We start from the raw sequence: 22,647 nt of genomic DNA, 5'->3' as shown, positions 1-22,647 counted from the left end.
TCAAGAGTCACATTTAAGTCTTTTATCCATTTTGAGTTTATTCTTGTGTAGGGTGTAAGTTGATGGTCTAGTTTCATTTTTCTGCATGCAGCTGTCCAATTTTCCCAGCGCCATTTATGAAAGAGGCTGTCCTTACTCCACTGTATGCTCTTGCCACCTTTGTCAAATATTAATTGAGCATATTGCCTTGGGTCCATTTCTGGGTTCTCTCTTTGGTTCCATTGATCTATATGCCTGTTCTTGTGCCAGTACCAGGCTGTTTTGATTACGGAGGCTTTGTAGTATAACCTGAAATCTGGTAATGTGATCCCTCCAACTTTGTTCTTCCTTTTCAAGATTGCTGTGGCTATTTGAGGTCTCTTTTCATTCCATATGAACTTTTGAAGTAATTGTTCTAATTCTGTGAAGTATGCCGTTGGTATTTTGATGGGGATTGCATTGAATCTATAGATTGCTTTGGGCAATATGGACATTTTAATGATGTTAATTTTTCCAATCCATGAACAGGATATGTGCTTCCACTTTTTTATATCTTCCTCTATTTCTTTTTTCAAAGACCTGTAGTTTTCTGCAAATAGATCCTTTATTTCTTTTGTTAAGTTTATTCCTAGGTATCTTAATTTTTTGCCGCAATGGTAAATGGAATTGTTCTCTTAGTTTCTCTTTCTGTGAGTTCATCATTGGTCTATAAGAATGCCATCGATTTCTTGACCGTAACTTTGTATCCTGCTACTTTGCCAAATTCATTTATTAATCTAGTAAATTTTTGATGGAGTCTTTCGGGTTTTCTCTGTATAGTATCATTGTCACCTGCAAATAATGACAGTTTCACTTTCTCCTTTCCAATTTGGATCCCTTTTATTTTTTCTTCCTGTCTGACTGCTGTGGCTAAGACTTCCAGTACTGTGTTAAATAAGAGGGCAAAAGTGGGCATCCTTGCCTTGTTCCTGTTCTTAAGGGAAATGCTTTTAGTGTTTACCCACTGAGTGTGATGTTGGCTGTAGGTCTTTCATATATGGCCTTTATTATGTCTAGATATGATCCCTCTATCCCCACATTGCTAAGCGTTTTTATTAGAAATGGATGCTGGATTTTGTCGAAGGCTTTTTCAGCATCTATTGATATGATCACGTGGCTTTTATTCTTCATTTTATTTATGTGGTGTATCACATTTATTGATTTGCGAATATTGTACCAGCCTTGCATCCCTGGGCTAAATCCCACTTGGTCATGGTGGATAATTTTTTTGGTGTAATGCTGCATCTGATTTGCTAGTATTTTGTTCAGGATTTTGGCGTCTATGTTCATCAGGGATATTGGCTTGTAGTTTTCTTTCTTTGTAGTTTCTGTTTTTGGTTTTGGAATTAGAATTATGCTGGCTTCATAAAACCAGTTTGGAAGTCTTTCTTCTTCTCTAATTTTTTGGAATAGTTTGAGGAGATTTGGTATTAGTTCTTCCTTGAATGTTCAGTAAAACTCCCCTGTGAAGCCATCCGGGCCTTGGCTTTTGTTTGCTTGAAGAGTCTTGATTACATCTTCAATTTCTTCTGTTGTTATTGGTCTGTTCAAGTTTTCTATGTATTCCTGATCCAGTTTTGAGAGACTATGTGTTTCTAGAAATTTGTCCATTTCGCTTAGATTGTCGAATTTTTTTCCATATAATTGATCATAGTAGTTGTTAACGATGTTTTGTATCACTGTGGTGTCAGTTGTTATCTCTCCTCTTTCATTTCTGATTTTGTGTATTTGGGTTCTCTCTCTTTGTTTCTTGGTGAGTCTAGCTCAGGGTCCATCAATCTTGTTTATCTTTTAAAAAACTCAGCTCTTTGTTTCATTGTTCCTTTGAATTGTTTTATTTTTTTTTTGGTCTCTATGTCATTTATTTCTGCTCTGATCTTTACTAGTTCCTTCCTTCTACTTACTCTGGGGTTTTCTTTTTGTTTGCTCTCTAGTTCTTTAAGTTGTGAGGTTAGATAGTCTATTAGAGATTTTTCTTCTTTTTTGAGGCAGACCTGTAGTGCTATGAACTTCCCTCTCAGAACTGCTTTCGCTGCGTCCCATAGATTTTGTGTTGTTGTGTCTTCATTTTCACTGGTTTCCAGGAAGTTTTTGATTTCTTCCTTGATCTCTTTGGTGACCCATTCATTGTTTAATAACATGCTATTTAGCTTCCATGTGTTCAAATGTCTTTGTATGTTCTTCTTGCAATTGATTTCTAGTTTCATGCCATTGTAATCTGAGAAGATGCTTGCTATGATTTCAATCTTCTTGAACTTGTAGAGACTTAGTTTGTGCCCTAACATGTGGTCTATCTTTGAGAATGTCCCATGTGCACTTGAGAAGAATGTGAATTCTGTAATTTTGGGGTGTAGTTCTCTGTAGATATCTATTAAATCCATTTGGTCTAGTGCTTCATTTACAGTCTCTGTTTCCTTGCTAATTTTTTGTCTAGAGGATCTATCAAGTGATGTCAGTGGGGTGTTGAAGTCCCCTGCTATGATTGTATTGCTATCGATTTCTCCTTTGAAGTCCTCCAGAAGTTTTTAAATATATGTTGGTGCTCCTACAGTGGGTGCATATATATTTATCAAGGTTATATCTTCCTGTTGGATAGATCCTTTCAATATTAGGTAGTGGCCTTCTTTGTCTCTAGTTATGACCTTCATTCTGAAATCTATTTTATCAGATATGAGTATTGCTCCCCCAGCTTTTTTTTCCTTTCCATTTGCTTGGCAGATTTTTTTCCATCCTTTCACTTTTAACCTATGTGAGTATTTTGTTGTGAGGTGGGTCTCTTGTAAACAACATATAGATGAGTCATGCTTTCTTATCCAATCAGCTACTCTGTGTCTTTTTATGGGAGCATTCAATCCATTTACATTTAACGTGATTATTGATATGTACTTATTTATTGCCATTTTTGTTTAGTGTGGTTATATTTTTCTTCCCATTTCTCCTGCTAATTACAGCAGTCCTTTTAACATTTCTTGCAGTGCTGGTTTGGTGCTAATGTATTCCCTTAGTCTTTTTTTGTCTTGGAAGCTCTTTATTTTCCTTCCATTTTGAATGATAGCCTTGCTGGGTTTAGTAGTCTTGGATTCAGATTCTTGTTTTTCATGACCTTGATTACTTCACGCCATTCCCTTGTGGCCTGTAGTTTTTCTTGTGAGAAGTCAGCTGATAGCCTTATGGGGTTTCCTTTGTAGGTAACCTGTTGCTTATCTCTTGCTGATTTTAGGATTCTCTCCTTGTCTTTAATTTTTGGCAGTTTGATTATTATGTGTCTTGGTTAGGGCCTGTTTGGGTTCTTCTTACTTGGGGCTCTCTGTGCTTTTTGAACTTGAATGCCTTCTTCCCTCACCAAATTAGGAAAGTTTTCTGTTACTATTTCTTTGAATATATTCTCTAACCCTTGCTCATTTTCTTTTTCTTTGGGGACTCCTATGATGCAAATATTATTATGTTTCCAGTTGTCACACAGTTCTCTTAAGCTGTCTTCCCGTTTGTTCCTTTTGGTTTTCTGATTGGTTGATTTTCTTTACCCTGTCTTCTAATTCACTGATCCTGTCCTGAGCTTCCTCTACTCTGTTTTTTAGACCTTCCAATGTGTTTTTCCTTTCTGATATGTCATTCTTCATTTCTTCTTGGTGGTTTTTAATTTCCAAGTGGTTGATTTCTTTACTCATGGTGCTCATGTCCTTACACATGCTGTTGAGCTTCCTCAAGATCATGGCTCTGAATTCTAGTTCTGTTAACTTGCTTAACTGTACCTCATTGATCTCATCTTCGGTAGAGGTCTCTTGTTCTTTCATTTGGCTGTTTTTGTGTTTCACCATTTTGGCTATCACTGTGGGCTTTGGAGGTTGCCAAATTTTCCCTGTGGGTGTTGGTGTTCTGCTGTTTGTGGCTCCCTCTCCTTGGTTTGGATGAGGCAGGGACGACCCACTTTAACCACCACCGTCAATTCTTAACTTTCCTCTAGCTTTTATTTTTGCCTGGAGGCTATTAGTAGAGGTCACCTGAAGAACCTTGGTTTCTGAGTTGCCTGAAAATCTCCCTCAGGTGCTCAGTGTAAGAGGATTTCCTTCGGTTGGGGCAGATGCTGGTTGTTATTGGGCCTCAATTAGCATTTCAAGGGCCACCAGGTGGGGTTGACTCTCAGAGGGAGGGGCTGCTGCCTCCCCCCAGGGTCCTGGGAAGGAGTAACATGACCCCAGTCCTGCGTGGCTGCACTCAGCGAAAGCTCTTAGCACCGTCCAAAACCCGAGTGTCCCCACACAGTTCCAATCCAGTCTGCCTTCCCTCTGCCGGAGCCCAAGGTGAGTGGCTGCTGCCAATTTAGCCTTTGTATAGTCTCTGCGTCATGGAGCCGCCTGGGACTTTTAACCCGATGGCGCTGCTCCCAGCTAAGGGCGGCCGAGTCTGCGGACCATCCGAGGTGTAGCACTCAGCCATGTTCGCAGTACTTAGCCGCGGTTGCAGCTGAGGTGGCAGCAGCTTTTCGCTGAGTCCCCTGGTCCCAGCCGAGTCCGTGTGGCACCAGCCTAGGGCTTAACACACAGGTGAGGCGGCAGCAGCTTCCAGCTGAGTCCCCTGGTTCCAGCCAAGTTCGCTGGTCCCAGCCCAGGCTGCTATGAACCGTGGGCTCCCGGCCCCCTCTCGCATCCTCGCAAGCCTACCAGGATTGAGTCATTGTCCCTGGTTATGTGGTCCTCCAGGCTGCCTTTCGGTTGCTCCTTCCTGACGATTTGTCTTTATTTTCATTGTAAATCCAGTTTGGTCCTGGGCGATGGTCTGTGTAGCTACACTCACTCGCCACCATTTTAAGGGGTCTCTTTTTATAGTCTTCATTTTGAAGTCTATTTTGTAAGATAAGAGTATTGCTACACCAGCTTTTTTTGTTTGTTTGTTTTTATTTCCATGGAAATTGTTTCATCCCTTCATTATCATTCTGTGTGAGATTTTTGTTCTGAAGTGGTTCTCTTGTAGACAGCATATACATGGGTTATGTTTTCTCACCCATTCAGCTACTCTATATCTTTTTATTGGAGCATTTAAGCCATTTACATTTAAGGTTGTTATTGATAGGTACTTACTTATTGTCATTTTTATTATTTTGCCTGTGTTTCATCCTTTTCTTACAATAATTTTTTTATCATTTCTTACAGTGTTGGTTTGGTAGTAGTAAATTCCTATAGCCATTTTTGTTTGTGAAGCTCTTCATTTCACCTTCAATTTTGAATGATAACCTTCCTAGATAAAGTCATCTATCCTTTGCTTTTCATTATTTGTATACTTCATGCCACTCCCTTCTGTCCTGAAGTGTTTGTTTCAAGAAATCAGTTGATAGTCTCATGGAAGCTCCCTTGTAGGTAACTTTCTGTCTCTCTCTTGCTGCCTTTAAGATTCTTTTCTTGCCTTTAAATTTGCTATTTTCATTATGCGGTGTCTAGGTGTGGGTCTTTTGGGTTCATCTTGATTGGGACTCTCTGTGTTTCCCGGACTTTTGTGAATTTTCCCTTCACTAGGTTAGAGAAGTTTTTTGTCATTATTTCTTCAAAAATGTTTTCTACTCTTTTCTCCGATTCTTCTCCTCATGGTACCTCTATGATGCAAATGTTGTTATGTTTATGTTGTCCCAAAACTCCCTTAAACTACCCTTCTGCTTTTTTTCTCCTAAATTTTTTCTATTTTCTGCATTGATTAGGTGTGTTTGTTTGTTTTTTTACCATGTCTTCTAATTTGCTGATTCAACCCTCAGCTTCTTTTAATCTATGCTTGAATCTTTCTAGGGTATTATTTATTTCAGTTCTGTCATTTTTCCTTTTCGACTGGTTCTTATTTATTGTTTCTTTATTTGTTTTCATGCTGATAAAGTTTTCACTAAGTTCATCATAGTTCTCCCTAACTTGTTTAGCATCCTTATAAGCATTTCTTTGAACTCTATATCTGATAAATTGCTTGCCTCCATTTTATTCAGCTCTTTTTTTGGAGCTTCCGTTTTTTGTTTGTCTGTTTGTTTGTTTGTTTTCCCATTTTTCTTTTTCCCTTCCCTGTGTAGCAGATAAGACTTCTGTACCTCCCACTCTTGGGCAGCTGGCCTTCCTGTGAGACCCAGTGGAGTAATCTCCTTGATCTTCTGAGTTGGGTGCTCTAAGAAAGACCCTTATGTTGGTTATGTGGGCTCTTCTGTTGAATTTGGGTCTTTATTACTGTTGGTTGTTTGTGGGTGGGCTCAGTCCTCAGAGTTTTTGAATGTGAGTTTCAACACTGACCTTGTCTTGCCAACTGTTATATGAAAGCTGACAGAAAAAACAAGACACAATCAGACCAAATAAAAAACAACATGCCCCATAAATCAACAACAATAATAAAAGCAACAGCCTCAACAGAAAGACTAAAAGACAAACAAACAAAACACACACACACACACACACACACACACACACACACACACACACACAAAGAATACTAGAAGGCACAAGGCTAAAAGAATCAGCAGAGGGGAAAAAAGAATATAAAATCAAAGAAGAAAGAGACACAAGATGGTGGTAGGCAGGACTGGAGCGAGGGTGAGTGTGTGACAGTGTGGGCGAGTGAGAGAGAGTGTGAGTGGATGTGGGTGTGGATGAGCAACAGTGTAGCAATGCTGAAACTTAGGGCAGAGGGTTTCAGTGTTGTGGATGAGGGAGCAGCTGGCTACTGCTGTGCACTGCTTGTCAGGGCACTTCTCCCTGCTCAGGGCTGGAAGGCCTTGCTATTTTGGGACATCCATTGGGTCTTCTCTGGGAGGAGGTAGCAGGGAGGAGCTAAGGCCCAGCAACAGGAGGCCACCAGTGCTCTCTGCACCATCAGATGTGCCAACATGAACCAGTGCACAGTAGTGGCACAGTCAAGGTATCTGCTCCCAGAAGCAGCAGCTAGCTTCGGAGTTGAGCAACACCCCCAGCAGCAGTAGCAGCCAGCTTGAGAGCCAAGTGCCATCCCCAACAGCAGCACCAGCAGGTGGCTCAAAAGCAGAACAGAGCCACAACCCCAAAAGAAGCAAGGCGCCAAAGCTGAGTACAGCCCCCAGCAACAGTAGCAGGCAACTTGGGAGCTGAGCACCATGCTGGACAGCATCAGTGATTGGTTTGGGAGCAGAGCCCCACCCCCAGCAACAACAGAGGCTCAAGAGCTCAGACTCATCTCCTGGCAGCAGTAGCAGCAGCAGCAGCAGCACAGATTGTCAGCGGAGACCAGCCACCACAAACAGCAGCAGCCTATCAGGAGTGGAGCCCCAGCCTCAGAAACAGCAGCAGCAACAGCAGTGGATTAGGAATAGAGCTTCTCTTTCAGCAGCCTCAAAGTCCGAGGACCTGAGCATCCTCAGCCACCAGCAGCAACAGAGGACTGGAAGCTGAGACTCATCCCCTGGAAGAAGTAGCAGCAGTAGCACAGACTGGGAGTGGAGACCAGCTCCAAGGAACATCACCTGCAACTGATCAGGAGCTGAGCCTTACTATGCAGCAGTGGTACCTGAGGACCCACGCACCTTAGCAGCACACCAGCTGGACCCATGCACCCCAGCAGCACCTATCACAACAGAACAATACTAGCCGTCAGCTGTCAATTTTCCAGGACCCACAACAGACAAGAAGTGCCACATACTAGAACAGTTTGGGAGGCATAGCAGTCTCAACTGACATACACTGACCTGTCAACATATCCCAACAGCCTCAACTGACCTGGAACTGCCAGATTGCTAAAATGGTGAGACAAAGAAACAACATCCGCCCTGGCCAGTTTGGCTCAGCAGTTGGAGCATTGGCCTGCGGACCAGAGAGTCCTGGGTTCGGTTCCCGCTAGGAACATGTACCAAAAAAAGAGAAGGAATCACCAGAAAAGAAACTACATGAAATGGAAGCAAGCAATTTTTCAGATAAAGAATTCAAAGCAATGGTCTTAAGGGTACTCAAACAACTTAGTGAGAATTACAAGCCACTTAATGAGAATTGTAAAGAGCTACACCAGCATAAAACTACACCAGCATAAAAATAGAAGTAGAAGCTATGAATAAAAATCAAGTGGAAATAAAGAATAACATAGCTGATATAAAAAAACACTTTGGAAGGATTCAGTAGTAGACTAGAAGAAGCTGAAGACTGAGTCAGGACACACAGACTTCTGGTCAAGATGTCAGTGTAAGTAAACGCGGTATCATATCCTCTCACAACCACATCAAAGTGACAACTAAACTACTGAACAACCATCATTCAAAACCTCCTGAAATTGCGCTTAATGGAAGTCCTACAACTACGGAATTAAAGCAGCAGTGGCATCGAGACTGGTAGGAGGGGCAGAGGCCATTGGACTGGTCCCACACCCACATGTGGTGGATAAAAATCAGGAGGATTCCTCTGTTGGGAAGGTCCTCCCTGAGGACTGAGGGGTCCCCCTCCTACACCAGGTGCCCCACTCAGGGTTCAGTGCCAGGAAGAGAATCCCCATAACATCTGGCTGGAAAAACCAGCAGGAACTGAGGCTCAGGGAGGCTGAGGTGGCTGGAGCCCCAGGCAGCTCCTCTTAAAGGGCCCGCACACGGACTTATCGGACTCACTCCCTCTAAGCTTGGAGGGGAGGCAGCTTGAGGTGCGCCAGAGACATACAGGAAAGAACTGAGCTATTTGGCACTGGAGCGAGGGCTGGAGAGGGGGCTTTCGCTGAAACAAACGTGCTGTCAGAGGCCTTTGTTCCTTTGGTGAGCCCTTCCCTGGGGCGGCAGACAGCCACCATATCTGGGACTCCAGCAACCTGGCTCACAATGTTTGCCTCACCCTGGTGATTACCTGAGGTCCTGCCCCACCCAACTTTCAGGGCCACCCAAGCTATTGCCAATTGCTTAACCATAGGATTGGCCTGTCTTGGATTCTGCTTCAGGTTTTCCTAAATTCTTTCAAATGAGCAGCATCTGGTCTCAGCTAGCTCCATACCACTCGTCAAGTAATACATAGAAACAAATGCAGGGAGGCGGCCAGAATGAGGAGATAAAGAAACAGGTCCCAAATGGAAGAACAGAACAAAACCCCCAAAAAAGAACTAAGCGAAATGGAGCTAAGCGACCTAACAGATGCTGAGTTCAAAATACTGCTTATAAGAATGCTCAATGAACTTAGTGAGAATGTCAGCGAACTTAGTGAGGTCCTCAAGAGCATAAAAAAGGACCAGTCAGAAATGAAGGAGCACTAACTGAAATAAAGAATAATTTACACAGAGTCAATAGTAGAGTAGGTAAAGCCAAGAAGCAAACCATCAATTTGGAATATAAGGAAGCATAAAACACCCAATCAGAACAGCAAAAAGAAAAAAGAATCCAAAAAAATGAGGAGAGTGTAAGAAGCGTTTGGGACAACTTCAAGTGTGCCAACATTTGCATCTTGGGGGTGCCAGAAGGAGAAGAAAGAGAACAAGAAATCGAAAATCTGTTTGAAACAATAATGGCAGAAAACTTTCCTAACTTGGTGAAGGAAACAGACATACAAGTCCAGGAAGCACAGAGAGTCCCAAACAAGATGAACCCCAAGAGGCCCACACCAAGACACATCATCATCAAAATGCAAAAGGTTCAAGACAAGGAGAGAATCTTAAAAGCAGCAAGAAAAAAAGTAGTTAGTTACGTACAAGGGAGTTCCCATAAGATTGTCAGCTGATTTCTCAAAACAAACTTTGAAGGCCAGGAGGGAGTGGCAAGAAATATTCAGAGTGATGAAAAGCAAGAACCTACAACCAAGAGTACTCTATCCTGCAAAGCTGTCATTTAGAATGATGGCCATATAAAGACTTTCCCAGACAAGAAAAAGCTAAAGGAGTTCATCACCACCAAACCATTATTATATGAAATGTTGAAGGGTCTTTTTGAAGAAAAAGATAAAATATATGAACAAACAAAATGGCAATGAATACATATTTATCAACAATGGAATCTACAAACAAAATGAACAGGCAGAACAAAAACATTCTCATAGATAACAGAGAAATTTTGTTGGTTGCCAGATGGGAGGGGTGTTGGGGAAATGGGATTAAGAAGTACAAATTCATTACTAGACTGACAAACCTCAAAGGGAAAGGGGTTGGGGGGTGGGAAGAAATAAACCAAATAATTTATATGCATAACCAAGGGATGCAGACAACAGTGTGGGAAAAGGCAGGAGGGAGGCGGAAGGGGGACAGGAGTGGGGAAGAGGGAGTCAATGGGCGAAAATGAGGAACATCTGTAATTCAACAATAAAGATAAAAAAAAGACTGAATCAGTGAGTTCGAAGATAAGACAAAAACAAAAGAAAATAAACAAACAAAAAAACACCCAAGGAGAGCAGCAAATGGAGAAAAAAATTAAAAAGCAGAAGGAGAGTTTAAGAGAACTTTGTGATGACATGAAACATAACAACATTTGCATCATAAGGGTAGTAGAAGGAGAAGAATTGCAGAAAAGTATAGAGAACCTTTATGAAGAAATAATGACAGAAAACTTTCCTAATCTAGTGAAGAAAAAAGTCACACAAGTCCAAGAAACACAGATAGTCCCAAGGATGATGAACCCCAAAGGCTCACAGCTAAACATATCATAATTAAAATGGCAAACATTAAAGACAAAGAAAGAATCTTAAAGGAAGCAAGAGAGAGACAGAAAGTTGCCTGCCAGGGAGCTCCCATTAGACTGCAGCTTATTTCTCAATAGGAACACAGCAGGCAGGAAGGGAGTGGCATAAAGTATACAAATAATGAAAAGCAAGAATGTGAATACAAGACTAGTCTCTCCAGCAAAGTTATATTTCAAAATTGAAGGAGAAATAAAGAGCTTCACAGACAAAAAATGGCTAAAGGAATTTACTACCACCAAACCAGCACTGCAAGAAACACTAAAGGGACAGTTGTAAGAAGAAGCAATAGAGGGAGGAAAGGAGGGAGAGAGGGAGTGAGAGAGAGAGAGAGAGAGAGAGAGAGAGAGAGAGAGAGAACACAGGCATAAAATTAAAATGGCAACAAATAAGTACCCATCAACAATAACCTTAACTGTAATTGGCTTAAATGGTCCTATCAAGAGACCTAAGGTAGCTAATTGGATAAGAAAACACAGCCCATATACATGCTGTCTACAAGAGACGCATCTCACAACAAAAAACTCACAGAGGATGAAAGTGAATGGATGGAAAAAATTTTCCAGGCAAATGGAAATGAAAAAACAAAACAAAACAAAAAACCTGATATAACAATACTTATATCTGATAAAATAGACTTCAAAACCAGGGCCATAATAAGAGACCAAAAGGTCATCACATAATATTTTTTTTTTTCTTTATTGATTTTAGAGAGAAAGGAAGAGAGGGGGAGAGAGAGATAGAAACATCAATGAGAGAGAACACCGACTGGCCACCTCCTGCATGGTTATTTCTCAATAGATGATTGGGCCCACGACCTGGGCATGTGTCCTGATCAGTAATCCAACCAGCAACCTCTTGGTGTATGGGTTGACGCTCAACCACTGAGCTACAATGGCCAGACTCATCACAGAGTGTTAAAGGGATCAATCCAACAAGAGGGTATAACCTTGGTAAACATATATTCACCAAATGTAGGAGCAGATTTCAAGGGAGAGATCAGCAGCAATACAATCATAGTAGGGGACTTTAACACTCCACTGACACCACTAGATATATCTTCTAGACAAAAAGTTAATAAGAAAACAGAGACTCTAAATAATGCATTAAATCAGTTTAATTTATATTTACAGAACATTTCACTCCTAACCTGCAGAATATATATTCTTCTCAAGTGCACATGGAACATTCTCAAAGACAGACCACATGTTAGGACACAATATAAGTCTCTATAAATTCAAGAAGATTGAAATCATATCAAGCATCTTCTCAGATCACAACGGCATGAAACTAGAAATTAATTACAGTAAAAACACACAAAAAATTTAAAAACATGGAGACTAAATAGCATGCTATTAAACAATGAATGGGTTACCAATGAGATTAAGAAAGGCATTTTTAAAATTCCTGGAGACTAATGAAAATGAACACACACCAAAACAAAATCTATAGGACACAGCAAAAAACAGTTCTGAGAGAGAAGTTAATAACAATACAGGCCTACCTCAAAAAACAAGAAAAATTTCTAATAAACTACCAAATACTACAAAAAGATTTAGAAAGAGAACAAAAAGAAAACCCAGAGTTAGTAGAAGGAAGAAAATAATAAAGATCAGAGCAGTAATAATGACATAGAAACTAAAAAAAAAAAATACAAAAGATTAATAAAACCTAGAGCTGATTCTTTGAAAAGATAAATAAGATTTATCAATCTTTAGCCAGACTCACAAAGGAACACAGAGAGAGGACCCCAATTAATAAAATCAGAAATGAAAGAGGTGAAGTAACAACTGACACCACATAAATACAAAGGATTGTAAAAATATACTATGAACAATTGTATGTCAACAAATTCAACAAGCTAGTTGAAATAGACAAATTCTTAGAATCAGACAGTTCTCCAAAACTCAACTGGGCAGAGTCAGAAAACCTGAACAGACAAATAACAATTAAGAAAATAGAAGCAGTAATCAATAAACTCACAGGAAACAGAACCCCTGGTTCGGAAAAACTCAAAAGGGAGTTTTATCAAACATTCAAAGAAGAACTATCACCTATTCTTCTCAAATTATTACAAAAAGTTCAAGAAAAAGAAAGACTTTCAAGCTCTTTTTATGAGGCCAGCATAATCCTAATCCCTAAACCAGATAAAGACACTACAAAGAAAGAAAATTACAGGCCAATATCTCTGATGAACATAGACATCAAAATCTTAGTAAATTGGATCCAGCAATATATTAAAAAAAATTATATACCATGACAAAGTGAGATTTATCCCAAAGATGCAAGGCTGATACAATATTCATAAATCAATAATTGTGATATACCGCATAAACAAAATGAAATATAAAAATCATATGATCATATAAATATACGCTGAAAAAACATTTGACAAAATCCAGCACCCATTTTTGATAAAAACCCTCAGCAAAGTGGGAATACAAGGATCATACCTCAACATAATAAAGGCCATATATGAAAAATCTACATAGCCAATATCATACTCAGTGGGCAAAAATGAAATGCATTTCCCTTAAGAACAGGAACATGGATATTCACTTTCACACTTTTACTTAACCTAGTACTGGAAGTCTTAGCCACAGCAATCAGAAGAAAAAAATAAAAAGGATCCAAATTGGAAAGAAGCTAGTTAAATTGTCATTATTTTCAGATGATATGATACTGTACATAGAAAACCCTTAAGACTCCACCAAAAAACTAGTAGATTTAATAAATGAATTTGGCAAAGTAGCAGGATACAAAATCAATTGTCATTATTTTCAGATGATATGATACTGTACATAGAAAACCCTAAAGACTCCACCAAAAAACTAGTAGATTTAATAAATAAATTCGGCAAAGTAGCAGGATACAAAATCAACATCCAGAAATTGTTTGCATTTTTACACACCAATAATGAACACTCAGAGAAACTAAAAGAACACTACCATTTACTATTACAACCAAAAAATTAAGATACCCAGGAATAAACTTAAGTAAAGAAGTAAAGGACTAAGACCTATTCTCAGAAAACTACAGGACATTGAAAAAAGAAATAGAGGAAGATATAAAAAAAATGGAAGCATACACATTGTTTTTGGATTGGAAAAATTAACATCATTAAAATATCCATACTACCCAAGGTAATCTATAGATTCAGTGCAACCCCCATTAAAATACCAATGACATATTTCACAGTTTATATGTATCCAAAAAAGAACCCTAATAGCCCCAGAAATCTTGTAAAAGAAGAACAACGTAGGAGGGATCACAATACCAGATATCAGGTTATACTACAAAGCCACCGTAATCAAAACAGCCTGGTACTGGCACAAGAACAGGCATATAGATCAATGGAACAGAACAGAGAACCCGGAAATTTACCCAAGACATTATGCTCATTAATATTTGACAAAGGTGGAAAGAGCGTACAATGGAGTAAAGACAGCCTCTTTAATAAATGGTGTTGGGTAAATTGGACAGCTACATGCAAAAAAATGAAACTAGTTCACCAACTTATACTATACACAAGAGTAGACTAAAAATGTATAAAAGACTTAAATGTAACTCATAAAACCATAGAAATTGCAGAAGAAAATGTAGGCAGCAAAATCTCAGACATCATACGCAGCGGAATTTTCCCTCATACAATGCCTAAGGCAAGAGAAACAAAGGAAAAAAATGAATAAATGGAACATCAAACTAAAAAACTTCTGCACAGCAAAAGAAGCAAGCATCGAAATGGAAAGGGAACCCACTGTATGGGAGAGCATAACTGACAATAATACATCAGATGAGAGGTTGATTTCCAAAATATACAGAGTACTCATAAAATTCAAAAAAAGAAGGACAAACAATCCAATTAAAAAATGGTCAGAAGACCTAAATAGACACTTCTCCAAACAGGACATACAAATGGCCAAGAGACATGCAAAAATGCTCAACATCTCTAATCATCAGAGAGATGCAAATTAAAACAACTGTGAGGTATCACCTCACACCTGCCAGAATGACTGCCACCAACGAATCATCAAACAAGTGCTGGTGAGGATGTGGAGAAAAGGGGACTTTAGTACACTGCTGGTGGGAATGCAGGCTCATGCAGCCACTATGGAAAACCAGATGGTGTTTCCTTAAAAAGTTAAAATTTGAACTGCCATTTGACCCAGTGATCCCACTTCTAGCAATATATCCTAGAAGCCTGAAACACCAATCAGAAAGAATATATGCACCCTTATGTTCATAGTAGCACTATTTACAATCAATAATAAGGTCTGGAAACAGCCCAAGTGTCTATCAATGGATAAGTGGATAATAAAGCTGTGGTATATTTACATAATGGAATACCATGCACCTATTAAGAAAGAAAGATCTCTTACCCTTTGAGACAATATGGAGGGACCTGGAGAGTATTATGCCAAGTGAAATAAGCCAATCAGACACAGACAAATATCACATGATCTCACTTATTTGTGGCATATAATGAACAAAACAAACTAATGAATAAAATAGTCCCAGAGACATAAAAAGAAGTAGGGTTCAGATTGACAAACCTCAGAGGAGCTGGGCAGGGTACATAAACCAAAGAACTTTTATGCATATGTGCATAACCAATGGACACAGACAACAGTGTGGTAAAAGGGTTGGAGGGAGGGACTGGGAAGGAAAGTGTCAATGAGGTAAAAGGATGATCAACTATACAAAATTAATAAAAAGCAAACAAAATAATAATATTTGAAAAAAAATTTTTGCATGTGTAACCATATATTTATGTTACAACTAAATAATACATTTAAAAATAATAATGCAAAGTTTTGCACTATTATAGTAAAATTTATTCTGTTATAGGTTACTAGTAATAAAGTAAATTGTCATAGTCCTTTTAGATATCATTTGGTAACATGTGTCAAGAATTTTGGAAGTATTCATAACTTTTGAACTAGTAATCACACTGCCAAGAATCCAATCAAAAGAGATATGCCCTGCCCTGGCTGATGTGGCTTAGTTGATTGAGTGTTGTCCCAGGCACCCAAAAGTCACAGGTTCCATTTCTGGTCAGGGCACATGCCTGGGTCACAGGCTGGACTCCCATTAGGGGGCATGCAGGAGGCAGACACCTTTCTCTCTTTCCAAAATCAATAAAAACATACTTTATTTTTAAAAAGTATCTGACATTTAGAAAAATTTATCTTTATTGTTGAAAATATTAGAAAAGACCCCCATTTTATTCCCCACTGACCCCCCTCCCACCCTGCTCCTGCCCCGTCCCCCCACCTCAGGTTTTCACATAGTTTTTAAAAAGAGAAAGAGAAATAGTCTTAACTGTGGAAAAGCCTATATATCTGATGGTGTCTATGCTAACAGTATTGACAACAGTGAAAAATAAAACTACCTAAATGTCCAAGAGGGGGTTGTTAAGTTAATGATGATGATTTACTCAGTGGAATATAATGCTATGATTTATATAGAGTTCTGTTTATATAACATGGATATATAACAGTAGCCTACATTTGGTAAATTGTAAGAAAATATAATAAATGTGTTTTTTATATTTTCTATTATTTCTATCCAGTAATTTTTCTATATTTACAAAATTATCTTTACTATCATGAATTATCCATTTAATGAGAAACATGTTTTTAACTTTGTTTACATGATTGTCTTAACTTTTTCTTGGCCTGTCCTTTTTTCTATCATCTTGTATGTGTTGTTTATTATATTTTACTTCCATCTTATCCAAGCTACATTAAGAATATTTCATTTACTCTTTTCCTTTGCAGTTATATGAAAGATAGTTGTATTTAAAATTCTGAATAGTGAATAAGATTTTCAGAAACAAAATAAAAATATATATTATTCATTATTTACCTGTCAAACCTATATTTTTCTGTCAAAATCATTACTGCGTATTCTTCAGGGAGGCCTTCCCTGACCACAATTGTTATGCTCAGAAATAGGTCAAATCCTTTTATTGGATGATCCTACAGCCCCAGTGTCTGCACCCTCACTGACACTAGTCATGGCAACCTCAAAGGCTCCTTTGTAGGTGGTTGACATATTTCTAGGAAATTAAACAGGAGCATTATTGGAGAATTAAGGCAGAAGGGAGCTATGGAATTCTAGACTGACCATCATTATCTGCTTTTTTTAAATTCTAGGGATTCTCCATAATAAAACTATTGCTTTTGTTCTAAAAATATCTTATTAGGGATAATTCCAGTCAACTCAACTTCTTTTTAAATCTCATAAGAAAAAGAAGGAGCATGCCATATTTGTCTATAACTAAGAGATTTTTTTTGTTAAAGTCTCCAGATACTATTTAAAATGTGCCTTGAAAGATTATTTTGCTTTGAAGGTAGGCTCATATAGAAATAATTCGAACAGGTTAGTTTTAGAAGCTCTATTATGTATTTCACTGATATTGATACTAAGGGTATTTATTTAAGGGTCCCCAGTCTCAGTTTATTCAGGATTATGATTGTGCATAGTATTATTCAACATGCTGGATAATTATAATACATAAAATTCTAATGGGGAGGGGCCAAATTATAGAAAAAAACAAAACTGAATCTTGAAAATGTGGTAAATTTATAAATAAAAACAGTGTCTTAACTAAAATAAGAAATTCAATATAACATGATGTTATTTCCAAATAAATTTGACTATGAAAAGAATGCAAAGAGAAGTGTTTTGTGTTTTTTTATAGAATTACATTATACTTAGCATGCAGTTGGTCACTTTGGGATAGAAGCCAGCCATCTATACATTTTTTGAGGAGAAAAGTTTATTTTCCACATAGAAAAATAAAGAATGGGTATTTAATTTTTTAATTTCAAATATAAAATTAATTTTTAAAATTCAGTAAAATAGTATCAGAGACTTAAAGTATAAGAGATTTTAAAACCCTAGTGGAATTTCATGGAATATCTTATGCATAACTTCCAAGTAAATTCTTTTATGATACAAAAAAAATTGTGATGAGAACTAGTTACCAACTCAGAAAATGCCAGTCTTACTCTTGCATTATAGTCTCACAATTTGTATTAATAGCTAAACGTCAATTGAAGCACCTCCTTCAGCATGGTAGCAAATAATGGCAATATCTTAAAATGTTTCCTGTTGGTTCATAGAAAGGAAACACAGTCGTAGCATGACTGTTGTCACAATCACTGCATAGGCACACACACACACACACACACACACACACACACACAACCACACATCACAAATTCCACTTGAGAAGTAAAATCTGTTACTGTTATATTAGTAAATTTTCATAGAGTTTAGACAGCCTTTCTTAACCTAGTGAACACGTAGGCACAGGTGAAACCTGAGTCTTTACATAGGCTGTCCTATGGTCTTGTCCACCAGAGAATTCTGGACCTACCATTAAAAAAGTCATCGGAAAAGGAAATGGAAAACTATACTTATTTTAGACCACTCATGATTTATACAAACTGGGCCCATCATCTACTACATGAATACAACAGGCTCTTTTAGCAAGGCAAAATAAAGAGAAATGGTGGTGTGGTCTCCCCTCCACTCTGCTTCTCCTCCTAACCCCCAACTCCGCGGACTGCACACACTTCCACACCGCAAACCTGCTGTGTCCTCAGCTCTCCCCTCAGGTTTGCTTGGCCTTCCTATCTGTTCTGGATTTGTTCACAGATCACGTATCCGGAGCCTCTCTCAGCTAGGCAGGGAGTTTGCGCCCCGGGTGAGAAATGGGTCCCCAAGCCCGGGCGCCGGCCCTGTGCGGGGAGAGGGCCCGCCGGAGGGCGGCTCGTCTCAGCGCGTCTCTGACTCCCTCCGGGAATCGGGTGGGATCCGCGGGTTGTAGTCTCTGGATTCGGTTTGCATTCTGTGGATTAAATGAAGAACAGAAGACCACGGGGAACAGCCCGACATCTTCACCCTTTAGCCCTCCCAGTTGCTAAGAGGATGGAAGGAATTTGTTTTTGCAACAGAAACCCCCCATCGTTCTTTGTTTTCAAGAGAAGGCGCAGCGGTTTCTGCGTCCGGGACGCTGCGGAAATGGGAAGGCAAAGTAGGGGGGTTGCTGGATTCCATCGTTAAACAGCCATTGACTGAACGTTTTTATTTTTCCTTAAGGATCTTTCTTTTGTCTTGCTTCTTTGGAAAAGAGAAGAAAAAACTCAGAAAAAAAGTGACAAGGAAAATGTTCCTTACTGAGATTCCGAGCCCAGTGTGTTCCCATCAATACTGAATGTCTGCAAGATATAGAATGACTCGGTAATCCATTCTTATAAAATAGAAGTATGAAAAATTTAACTCTCATTGACGACAGAACAGATTATATTTATTTTTCAAAAATGTAAATTTATGTTTCACTACAAGAAGACAGTTTAGAAAACCGTGGTTGCACAGGGTGGGGATGTAGCTCAGTGGTAGAGCGCATGCTTAGCATGCATGAGGTCCTGGGTTCGATCCCCAGCATCTCCAGGTACTTTTGTTTCCTTACATCATCCAATTAGCGAACGAATTAGTCTTTTTACTTAGATTGAGGGGTGGGATGAATAGTGATCCCCTGTCTTATGTTTCACATTTTGAGACTGTCCAAAAATAAACGAATAAAGCTACTTTAAAATGGAGTTGGAGCTGCCATGCCACAGGAACTGCTTTGTAAGTTTCATGCCTCAGTTGTCAAAGCAGGGTACATAACTTTTGGACTGAGCCTAAAGCAATATTATAACCCAAAGCACTTACAAAGATAACAAGAAAAGCAGATATAACTGCTGGACTGACGACCAGACTGAAAACTAAAACATTGTTTAGAATTAGCATCAGTGTGCTGTGTTTTCTGCACCAACCTTCCCTTGTTTTTGTCTCCTAACTGGAAAATTATTTGGGCTTCTGCCTGAACCAGTCGGACCAGAAGAACTATTCTTATCAGTATGAAATAAATGCTTGTTGTCTCTCACTTTGGAAAGCTTTTATTTTTAGGTTGGTGAGACTCAACAGAAAGGCGGATTTCAACAGAAGCTCTGCAGAAAGAAAATACACATTTCTCAGGCCAGACACTATGAAAGTATTAGATAAATCTAGCTGCTGAAATGTGACAATTCTCTCAGAAATTGAAACCAAAGGGGTGAAACAGAAGCGTTTGACACACACATGCTGTCCCCTCAGAGCCTTGGCTGGGAGTTCACGTCACGCGGACCGGACCTGCTCCATCCTGACCATGTTTTGTCATCTCAAAGTCGGCCTCACTGATTCTGACAGAACTCACTTCAATTCTTTCAAACATGAAAAAAGAAAAATCCACATATCTTTCTAAACCTGGGCATTTTGTACCATTCATGTGGGTCAGGACTTTCTTGGCTAAAATGAAGGTTTGTTACCTTTCCGAATGAAGCATTCCTAGTGTCATGGTTGTTTTGCCTCAATTTCCAGTTTGTGACACTGTGTCACATTAACAAGAGAAGGAAAGTTAGATAAGGAGTTTTCTGTGCTTTTGTTTTTTCTCAGCCAGATCTTTAGCAACTCCAGAGTTGCAGGTGGCCCCTGTCTAGCTGTGGTTGTGTCAAAGACTAGTCCTACAGGTGCAAGAGCTCCGTGTCAGGGAATAATAATGGCTACCACCCTTCATGCCAGACTCCTTAGTATTGTGGTCGGACAGCTTGGGTGGATCCAGTGCTTGTGGCCTCGATTCTGAGAAAAACACGCAGCATTAAGGAATGGGTCTCTGGACTGGCCGGTGAAAGCGCGGTGTCCTGACGCAGACACTGCATTGGCTGCTGTTAACTCCAGGCAACATCACCCTGCAGTGTCGTTTATTGAGCAATTGTTCTTGCCTGTATTTGCTACAGACCTACAGTAGTGTGTCTCTGATGCAGTGTTACTGATAATAGAACACTTTAAACTAATTTAAAAATTTTAAATGCTACCTACCACCTGATCAGTCAATAAGAAAACACTTCACAGACTTTTCCTTGCTTCCTTTCAATGTGCCATATTAATCACAGACAAGGTTAGCAGTTGTAAAATACCAATCCCCTTCAACAGCCAGTACTGATTTGTAATTATTCCGTACCCCCTTTTCATTCTCCACCCTGCACTCTTCTGCTGTCACTTCAGTTTCCCAGACTGTGATTAACTTGGTTAAAGATCGTTTTTGTGATTTATTCCAAATCACATGAAAAGACTCTTCTTTAATTTAACCAATAAAAAGTTGAGGTATAATTTAAGAGCTGTACCCTAACTAAATTATTTTATATGGTAGGTCAAGTGTGCTCTGGGTGATGGAAGGGATAAAAACAAATTCAATATAGTTCCCTTTAGCCCTCAAATTTATGTAAGTTTAAAGCAGTGGTTTCCCATTTGGATGTGCACTGGAATTCTTAGGGTGCTCACATCTTCTGATGCCTGGACCCTACTCTGAGACATTCCAGTTTGCTCTGTCTGTAGTGTGGAATGGACATGGGCACTTTAAAAAGCTTCCTCAGTGATTTGAATATGCAGTCAAGGTTGAAAACCACTGACCTAGAAAATCTCTATTTACTAATTTATTTTATATTATTTTAAAATTGTATTTATATTTTTATTAATTTATTTTTGTTACAGATGTTTCTCCTTTTCCCCCCATTGACACCCTCCTCCAGATCCCACGCCCCTGCCCCCAGCATTGTTGTCTATGTTCATTGCTTAAGCACATATGCATATAAGTTCTGTGGTTTATCTCTTCACTTCCCCTGAGCCTGTCTTCTGAGGTTTGTGAGTCTGTACTCTACTTCTATGTCTCTAGGTCTACTTGTTCATTATGTGCCACAAATAAGTGAGATCATGTGGTATTTAACGTTCTCTGATTGGCTTATTTCGCTGAGCATAATACACTCCAGGTCCCTCCATGTCATCTCAAAGGGTAAGAGATTGTTCTTTCTTACAGCTGCATAGTATTCCATTGTGTATATGTACCACCGCTTTTTTACCCAGTCATCTATCACTGGACACTTGGGCTGTTTCCAGACCTTAGCAATTGTAAATACTGCTGCTATGAATATAGGGGTACATATATTCTTTCTGATTGGTGTTCAGACTTCTTAGGATATATTCCTAGAAGTGGGATCACTGGGTCAAATGGCACTTTTAATTTTTTGAGGAAAGACCATATGGTTTTCCATAGTGGCTGCACCAGTCTGCATTCCCACCAGCAGTGCACTAAAGTCCCCTTTTCTCCACACCCTCGCCAACACTTGTTAGATGATTTGTTGATGGCAGCCATTCTGGCAGGTGTGAGGTGATACCTCATTGTTTTTTCTAAATGCATCTCTGATGATTACTGATGTTGAGTATTTTTTTTTATATGTTCTCTTTGAAGAAGATTCAAGTTCTCTGCCCATTTTTTAATTGAATAGTTTGCTTTCTTGTGTTGAGGTGTATGAGAACTTATATATTTTGAAATTAACCCCTTATTCTATCTATCATTGGCAAGTATGCTCTCCCATACAGTTGATTCCCTTTTCATTTTTGTGCTGCTTTCTTTTGCTGTGCAAAAGATTTTTAGTTTGATCTAGTCCCAGTTCATTATTTTTTCCTTTATTAAAAAAATTTATTATTTATTTTTGTTACAGTTGTCCTCCCACCCCCCTGGCAAATACCATCCTCGATATCCTGCCCCCCACCAAACATTGTTTATGTCCACTGGTTACAGCAAACATGCAAATAAGTTCTTTGTTTTATCTCATCCCTCCCCCACCCTACCCCCAACACCTCTGAAGTTTTTCAGCCTGAAACCATAATCCTTTCTATGTCTCTGGGTCTATTTTATTCATCAGCTTTTCCTGTTCATTAAATTCCACAAATAAGTGAGATCATGTGGTATTTGTCTTTCTCTGACTGGCTGATTTCACTTAGCATACTACTCTCCAGGTCCCTCCATGTTGTCTCAAAAGATAAGAGATCCTTTTTACAGCTGCATAGTACTTTGTTGTGTGTATGTACCACAGCTATTTTATCCACTCATCTACTTATGGACACTTGGACTTTTCCA

General features: G+C 39.1%; 1 non-coding gene and 1 pseudogene across 1 annotated transcript; one reads left to right on the top strand and one right to left on the bottom strand.

Moving 5' to 3' along the window:
* The window catches only part of LOC118621279, a 120,770-nt pseudogene that overhangs the window by 50,243 nt on the left and 47,880 nt on the right, over positions 1-22,647 (bottom strand).
* On the top strand, positions 19,029-19,100 carry TRNAA-AGC. The gene has a single exon. It is a non-coding gene; the product is annotated as a tRNA-Ala (tRNA).

The sequence above is a fragment of the Molossus molossus genome, unplaced genomic scaffold, assembly GCF_014108415.1.
Source record: "Molossus molossus isolate mMolMol1 unplaced genomic scaffold, mMolMol1.p scaffold_m16_p_8, whole genome shotgun sequence".
Lineage (NCBI taxonomy): Eukaryota > Metazoa > Chordata > Mammalia > Chiroptera > Molossidae > Molossus > Molossus molossus.
The sequence above is the reverse complement of the archived record's forward strand: the minus strand, read 5'-3'. Positions and strand labels throughout refer to the sequence as shown.